The sequence below is a fragment of the Platalea leucorodia genome (assembly GCF_965183815.1).
Source record: "Platalea leucorodia genome assembly, chromosome: 6".
In the NCBI taxonomy this organism is placed as follows: Eukaryota; Metazoa; Chordata; class Aves; order Pelecaniformes; family Threskiornithidae; genus Platalea; species Platalea leucorodia.
The window spans coordinates 79,910,578-79,919,541 of NC_138828.1; positions in this window are offsets into that span (position 1 = coordinate 79,910,578).

The window sequence follows — 8,964 nt, forward strand, 5'->3', positions numbered from 1 at the left end:
ATCACTACAAGCTCATGGGCTCAGACTGTTCCCAGGGCTCAGTCCTGATCTCCTCCCTGTTTGCCTGTAGCATGAGCAATCTGCCAAAACCATCTCACACAGAGAGGTGTCAGTGCTGAAATGAGCTGCAACATTAGCCACCATCAAACGAGCTCTGGCTTATCAATTAAGTGCTTCAAAGCAAGGAACAAACTTGAGCATGATTCCCAGTGTCCTGAGTTAAAGCCAGGGCTGCTGAGGATTTTATATGCATCACTGTTGTCCTGTCCATTATGGCTGCCCAGACTTTCCCATGCAGATATATCTCAGCTTTCCTCAGATCCAGAAGATTCCTGCTGCCTACAAACCTCTGGGAATTGTGAGCAACAGCCTGTATGTCCATGCAGGCTGGAGCAGGAGGCATCAGTAATCCTGCCCACGCACTCCCACACCCAGAGAAATGAAGATCCATCATAAAATCTCTGTCTCAAGTGCCTTCTTCCACTTTCTCATGCTGGAAGGGAATAAAATACAGGGGAGATTCCTTCAGATGATACCAAACCTCAGTGCTTTGTGAATCCTCAGAGAACAGATTGTCTGGGCAGCCCGTGGTTTGCCTCCAGCCATAGCCAGGGCTTCAGGTTGGCAGTGAAAGGGCTGAGACCCCTTTTGAGGTCATTTCTGCAGGGCTCAGGGGTGCAACCACTGAACCAAGAGCCAGTTGTGCTGCATACAAAGGAGAGCTCATTCCTGAGCCCAGGGAAGGGCCCTGTGCTAGGCCACACCTGGAGCATCTGCCTTCCAAAAGGCCCTGCAAGGTGGTACGGAGGCAGCTCAGCACCGCAGCATCTCTGCTGCTCCGTGGCTCGGTGCCTAACGCCACAGTTCCCAGAGCAGGGGAGAGGCTTGAGCTTATGGAGGGAAGCAAGGAGACTCCTCCACGTGTGGGGAAGGACCACCAGTTCTGGCCTATCCAGCCCATGAGGTGGTTCTTCAGAAGCAGCACGAAGTAGGATCAGGGCAGGAGGTAGCAGAGACCTTGACTTATCTCCAAAATACTGTGTTGGAACCACAGAGATTCAGGGTTTCTGGTAAAGGTGGTGGTATTTTTTGGACTGTTCTGAAGAGGCCTGGTGAGTTTCCACCTTGGTAGGCAAGCTCCACGCTTCCATCTTCACCAACCTCAAACACAAAGCGAGCTTTTCCTTCTGCACTGCTGGTGTGCGGAGCAGCAGTGTCGCAGCCAAGCAGTGACTTTCCCTGTCCGTGCAACCTGCAACCACTCTCCAGCCTGCCCCTTCCAGGCCTCAGGGTGCTGGATCGGGCTGAGGGAACAGGAAAAATTCCCTTTTCCAAAATGCTCTTAAACACTGTACAGGGAATAAAATACCAACATCTCAAATCACTAAGTGGTCTCTCCCACCTATTTTCCCTGCAGCTACCAGAGGATGAAAAATAAATAAAGGCGGGACAAACCTAAATACCTCTATGCAGAGCGTGAAGACCCATAATTATTTTTCTCCAGGTGTGGGCAGTAGGTCCAGGGCTGGTGCTATGTTCTGGCCACCTGAGTGCCACCAGCACTGAAGTTGAGTGTGATGCTCTGCTCAGAGGACACACACTTGTGTCTGTGGGGCACAGAGTGGGGACACAGTGAGTAGGAATGGGGACACCAGCTCTCCGCCCTCCAGCCCATGTAGCACGTCCCATCTCTTCAGATGGCCTTGCTACAGCCGTGCCTTCGGTCCGCACCTCGCTTGCTGTGAGAACATGCTCCGCACCAACAGCCACCACCCACAGAAACATTGCTGTAGAGAAACTGGCTCGTCACTCAATGAGCTACCGAACATCACGCACAAACCCACGACAAGGCAGGGAGGAAGCCCTGCTATCCCATCCCTTGGTTGTCACTTTACACCCCTCCTGTATAAGAGCTCTACGACCCATCTTGCACCTACCCTGCGCTCCCGGCTCTTCTTTGGATGCCCCATTTAGGCTGATTTGTCCCAGGCAAAGGACACACAGGTGCGGAGCTGGACACCCAGGTCCTTCACCAGCTCTCAGATACTCCTGCCTTGGTCCAGCTCTCACACTATCGATGGAGACTTGAACTCTGAGGAAAGGGAATTTAGAAATATTATTAGATACAGGTTTTGCTACATTCGTGCCTACACAGAGGAAAGAAACTGAATTTACAATCCAAGAAAACATTATCTAAAAAAACCCACTTGGGTCCTCTCGGAGAGAGCCAGGCCTGGGTGTAGGTTGATATTTGCCACCTTGGGCTGCATCCTTTGCTGTGCTGTTGTTGGGCCAACAGCTGACTGTATTAAATACTCAGCCATGGGATAAGAGTCCTTATCCTGAGATCCACTTGTGTGTTGAGCAAGGAAAGCAGTTCATTCCCATGGCCTTCACCTCCGGCTTACCTTCCAGCACCCAGCCCACAGGCGTTGCATTAGCGGTTAAGGATTTTTCCTGTTTTCGTCCTTTGAAAGGGTGCATTGCAGCTGGCGAACCTCAGCCATAGCCTGAGCAGCACAATTCACACCAAAGCACTAGATGGGGCTACGCACCCGCTTCTCATTTCCAATCCTTCTGCAAATGGGAAATGGAAGAAAAGTCCAAGCTGCATTTACTGACCACAGGGAGCCCTCCTCGGTGCGGCTTTCATGGACCACTTTGCCACATTTGCTTTTATACCACAGCGTAAAATTCAGTATCTCTTATCTGTGAACCTCCAGATCTGCTGTCGGGCATGGGGACATCTCTTTTGGCACCCCAGTACCAAAAACCATTGACATTCCTAATGCAGCCTCAGCGTGAGCCATTACAGGCAAAGGCTGGGACTGTCCCTTTGCGGCAGGAGGTTCCAGCCCTGGATACCCCAAGTGCCTCCCCAAGCTGCAGAGCTACAAACTGACCTTCATCCATCCACTTCTGAGTGGCGGCCAGACCTGGGGACAAGCTGGCACGAATTGCTGGCTGGTGAGACGAGGGACAGCCCATTAGGGAGGAGAAGTAGGCTTAGAAATCAAGCCTAATAAAACCAGATGGGAGAAACGGTGACAGGCTTCAGACCCTTGTGACCACACAGAGGAAAACCCCTTGGGGTTTTGAGCTAAGCCCTCATCTGTCCCAATTAACTGCCTTTATACACAGGAAAGGACTTGCTTAAAAATAAGCCCAGACCTCTCCACACAGCCATAAAACTGAAAATGCTCACGATAATCTCGATACTCAACTGCTAGAACAAACTAACCTTTCTTTCTTTTTGAGGATTTTGCATAAAAAAGGCACGGGTCGTGGTTTAACCCCAGCCAGCAACCAAGCACCACAGAGCCTCGCGCTCACCCTCCTCCCCGGTGGGATGGGGGAGAGAATCGGGAGAGCAAAAGTAAGAAAACTCGTCGGTTGAGATAAGAACAATTTAATAATTGAAATAAATAATAAATAATAATAAATTGTAATGAAAAGGAAAACAAAGAGAGAGAGAGAAAAACAAAACCCAGGAAACAAGTGATGCAACCACTCCCACCCACCGACCGATGCCCAGCCCATCCCTGAGCAGCAATCGCTGTCCCCGGCCAGCTCCCCCAGTTTCTGTACTGGGCATGACGCCATACGGTACGGCACAGCCCTTGGGCCAGTCTGGGCCAGCCCCCCTGGCTGGGCCCCCTCCCAGCTTCTTGTGCACCGGGCAGAGCAGGGGAAGCTGGAGAGTCCTTGACCAGTGTAAACTCTGCTGAGCAACAACCAAAACATCAGTGCGTTATCAACATTATTCTCATCCTAAATCCAAAACACAGCACTCTACCAGCTACTAGGAAGAAAATGAACTCTATCCCAGCTGAAACCAGGACAGTATGATACAATGAACTACAATAACCTGCAAACTTCTTTCCCCAACAGAGCAGCACAGAGGGGTCATAAAATTGCCCCGGATTCACGTCCTGATCTTTTCCTGCAGGTACAGCAACGCCAAGCCCTAAAAAATCACAGCAGCTGCTTCTCATGAGCATCTGCGCTCCTCAGTGGAAAGAAGTTGGCCAAAAATTGTTGCTGAGATATTTTGTGGTCATTTATGTTACAGCAGCGTGCAAGGCGCAGGCAGGCGGCGCGATCGAGGGTCAGGCGGTGCGATAGAGGGTCAAGCCCGGCAGCTGCTGTCCCGCTGCAGGGGCATTCCTAAGGCTGCACTTGGATGTTCAAAAGAGATGCATCTATTCCCGCCTTCTCCAGCCCACCGCTAATGTCCTGGTTTCATTCCCCTCCAGACCTGCTTGTCCCAAACCTCCTCCCCACCGTACCCCTTGTTTCCCCAAGTCCTTTTCTCAGGTTTCTCTGCTGCAGCCTCTTAACCCCGCAGCAAATACCTTCACATGCCTTGGGCACAAACCATTTCCACCTGAGCTTCTCCAGCCGGCCAGCCTCAAGAAGAGGCCAGAGAGACACCGCAGCCCAGTGCAGCACGCAGGAGTATGCAAGGTGGCAGGGAAAGGAGTAAAACAGCATGAAAAAAAACCCAAATATATTGATGGCCCAAAATAAAGGAGGCAGAATCAAAAGGGATGCAAAGGTTAAAAAATGATGAGCAACAATCCAGCTCTTGCAGAGGAAAAACTCCTTTGCAGCTTCTCTATCGGCTCCACCGGGTCCTCACATCCTCTCATCCGTAACTCGGCCCGAGGTGGTGGGGAAATAACTCCAGGTTGTGCAAAATGTGCTTTTTTTTTTTAAGCTGAGATCAGGTATAAACAGGCTGGAGAAAGGCAGAAATCTGCAAGGAACCTTGTTTCTGCTTCCCTCTCGGGACTGGCTTACATACTACAGGCCCAAGCGGGGGCTCAAGGCTTCCTTGAGCTACAGGACAATTATTTTAGCTACAGCAGGAAAGCAAAGGCCGCTGAGAAGGAAGCGTGCAAGGCTTAGCACGGCAGCACCTGCTTGTATTTCTAGTTCTCGTGTCAGAAAGATGGAAAAAAACCAAAAGTTTGTTTTTCTGCAACGTGCCCATCGCGCTCCTGCTGACCCTTGGCAGCCCCTTCCAAGGAGCAGCTCCAGCGCCCGACCGCTGCCGAAACCATCCCGTGCAACTGGAAGCGCCTCCTTCCAAAGGCCGGGGCTCCTCGCTGCCCACGAGGAGGGAGCAGGAGCGGCTGCACCGAACAAGGCGGCTTTGTTCTCCTCAAAGACATATGTAGGAGCTGGGAAACAAGTTGGTTTTGGCCTGAGCACAAGAGAGGCAGGCTGTGAAAATGAATGATGGGGCAGATGACTCCAAAGGGAGGTAAACCACCTACGTTCAGCCCCGCTCAACCCTCTGAGCACGAGATCTAATACCAGTTCACAGGCTGGAAAATACAAGTGTTAACAGGTATAAGAATTTCAATCAAGATTCAATCACAGGGTTTTTTTTGTTAAACCACAAAGAGGTGAGGCACAAGTGCTTGGGCAAGAAGAAAATGGTAAATCAGCTGGAACAGGCAGGTAGCTGAAGAGATTAACAAAAATCTATGGGCCCTGCCACTCCACTTCAGCACCTGAAAACCCAGCCCTGGTAATTCCTGGCCTTGCATATCAATATAAACCACAGAAGTTGATTTAATGCCTGCCTCCTACCTTGACCATCAGAGTTGCCACTGGTGGCATCTTGCAAGAGTCAGTCACACGTGATAAAGTCTGAACCCCAGCTTGTGAGAAACACATACCAGGTCCCCACCAAAAGATCCCTTGTCATGCTTCAAAGAAGGCATTTTATTGTGTTCTTTTTAATTAGAAGAGTCTCACTGCTTTCAGCACACAGGTGCAATAAGCTTTACACAGAGAGGAGCAAGGAATAAAGGTAGGGCTTGAGCAGAAGGATTCCCTCACGGCAACGTACAGGCCCATCACCAGCGATACACAGGCCAGCACAGAGCTATGAGCCACTGCGGCTCCTTCCCAGGAACGGCAGGGAGGATTATATGTGTATAAAATGCGGCATGTTTTGGTTAAAGAGTAAGAGCGCTCACCTTGCGCCACGCACCCCCTGCGCCTGGGGACAGGTTGTGATTCAAGGTTGTGATTCACGCCACCGGTGTGCACAGGGGTGGGTGCTTCAGTCCCTGCTCACAGGGTCGTTTTAGGGAAAATAAAGAAAATAGCCATGGAGGCAGAGAACGCAGGAGACTCTGCTTGTAGCAAGAAAAGCGCTTTTTGTGTGCCTCTGCAAGGCGATGAGATATACAGGGAGTTGTAGGTGGGGTGTGACCAAGCCCCCCAGGGACTGGAGGAGGGGGCCGCCTGCCTTCCAGCCCCTCATGAAACATGGGGCAAGGCTGACGCCAAACCACTCCAACCTGTTGCGACCAGGATGCGCCTACATGTCGTGGTGTAACCCCAGCCGGCAACTAAGCACCACCCAGCCAGTGGGATGGGGAGAGAATCGGAAGGGCAGAACTTTATCTCAACTCTCCTGAGTTGACAGTTTAATAGTTAAAGCAAAAGCTGCGCACACAAGCAAAGCAAGGAATTCATTCGCTGCTTCCCACGGGCAGGCAGGTGCTCAGCCATCCCCAGGAAAGCAGGGCTCCATCACGCGTAACGGTTACTTGGGAAGACAAGCGCCATCATGCCAAACATTCCCTCCCCTTCCTTCTTCTTCCCCCAGCTTTCTATGCTGAGCATGACATCATATGGTACGGAATAGCCCTTTGGTCAGTTGGGCTCAGCTGTCCCAGCCGTGTCCCCTCCCAGCTCCTTGTGCCCCCCCCAGCCCCCTCGCTGGTGGGGTGGGGTGAGGAGCAGAAAAGGCCTTAGAATCAAATCATAGAATTGTCATCTAGGTTGGAAAAGACCCTTAAGATCATCAAGTCCAACCATTAACCTATCACTGCCAAGACCACCACTAAACCATGTCCCTAAGCACCACATCTACCCGTCTTTTAAATACCTTCAGGGGTGGGGACTCAGCCACTTCCCTGGGCAGCCTGGGCCAGGGCCTGACTACTCTTTAGGTGAAGAAGTTTTTCCTAATATCCAACCTAAACCTCCCCTGGTGCAACTTGTTTCCTCTCGTTCTCTCTCTTGTTACTTGGGAGATGGACCGACCGCCACCTCACCCTGGACTTCGTGTAAGCACTGCTCAGCAGTGACAAAAACATCCCTGTGTTACCAACACTGTTCCCCAGCCCAAATCCGAAACATAGCCCCATACAAGCTACTATAAAGAAAATTAACTATCCCAGCCAAAACCAGCACACTACTTTTGTCTACAAACCTAACTCCTGGGGCTTTGGGAAGTTTCAGGTCAAGCCCTGTGCTGCTGCAAGGCGGCAAACATTTCCAGGGCTAGGTGGCTGCAGAACAAAGGGGTGGCGCTTCACGGCGGGGTCAGCTGTCCCTCTCACACCCCTCCATTCTTTGGTTCCTATTTGGATCTGGTCGTCTGCCACTTCAGGCAATGGTTTCTTCAACAGCGCCCAGCTTCTCAGCAGTAGCATTCTCTCATTCTCCAGTTTTGCTGGAGCTGGGCACCATTTCAGCCCCAACAGGCAGGATTTTGCTGGGCTTTTTGTTCATAACACACAGGCAAAGTTGTTCTTTCCTGGGAAACAAAGAGCCTGCATTTTAGATGACAGCAACAAATGTTAGTTCGTCAGCATATAACCTGAATTTATTTAATAATAAAAGAGCTACGTGCAATACCATCACTGTAGGTACGCTGGAAATTAGGAAAGGCAAGAGCCTTCCCAAGCAACAGAAATTTCAGAGGGCAAGATCCAGCTGCTGGCAAAATCAAGCATTTGTACAAAACCTGGCTGCTGGCAGCCTGGAGGCAGGAATCCACAGCCAGTCTTCACAGAGGTGCAGGAGCTCTCCCTTCACCAGCCCTTGGCAACCACGATCCACAACCCGGGTTCGGCACTTGCCCACTCTGCACCCCCGTGGCTCCGTACGCCTCCTCCGGCAACGCTGGCACGTGCTCGTGGCATCCTAAGAAACAGATCATAACCTTGCCCACGGTAGTTTTCTCCGAGGCGACATCGGGTTGTCTGCAGCTGAAGATAAACCAGCTGGGTGCAGGACTCCTATAAGCGCTTGAAAAACAGCACCATAAAGTCACACTTGGCAATTCAAAGTTCCCATTTGTTTGAACAAATCGGATCTAGCCAAAATAATTATGCTGTTCGTCTCTTTTGCTATTCCCTAAGCGGCCATACAAGTCTGAACATATTGAAACAATAATAAAACAAAAGCTTCACTGATTATCTACATCTTCAAAACAGTTTCAGAATTGGTCAGTGCTAACACAGAACTTCTACTTATCTCAGCTGAAAGCCTAAAGCATAACAGATAATGCAAGTACATAACGACCACTCTAAATTCAAGTTGAAGTTCTGTTCCACACACAGGAACCATGAAAAAATTCAGCATCAGAACAGGTCAGACACAAACGTAACTGCGATAGCTCCTACGCAGAAAGCAGAGTTACAAAGAGAGATTCTGATGTGGAGCACAATGGCTTTATCGCAGCGCTCAAATTCTCCGTTGACTTTTTAAACGAACGCCGTTGAGGCGCATCTACAAGGGATGATGCGGACTCTTTGCAAAGATCCGGGACACAGCAGCACGGAGACACGCACGGCTTGTGTTCTTACCTCACCTCCAGCGAGACTGAAGCACAGACCAGAAGCTACAGCCTGTCTCCCCCATGGGAGGGGACGCACCCTTGAGCTTAAGGCCAGTGCTCTCACCCAGTCCAAAATCATCTCCACACTGGTCAGTGTGGAGATGGATTCTCGCTTCCAGGCACCAGAGAGAGAACTCCACTGACAGGTAATAAACAGGCATAAATGAAAGGAGAAAGAGTTATCGTCAGCCACTAACTCCCCTCTTCGTCAGTGCCTGGGATCGCACCAAGACTTTCAACTGGACCAGTAAGACACATAAAATCCTTAATAAATGAGGCAGAACAAACTGCAAACCGAGACAAATACGTAG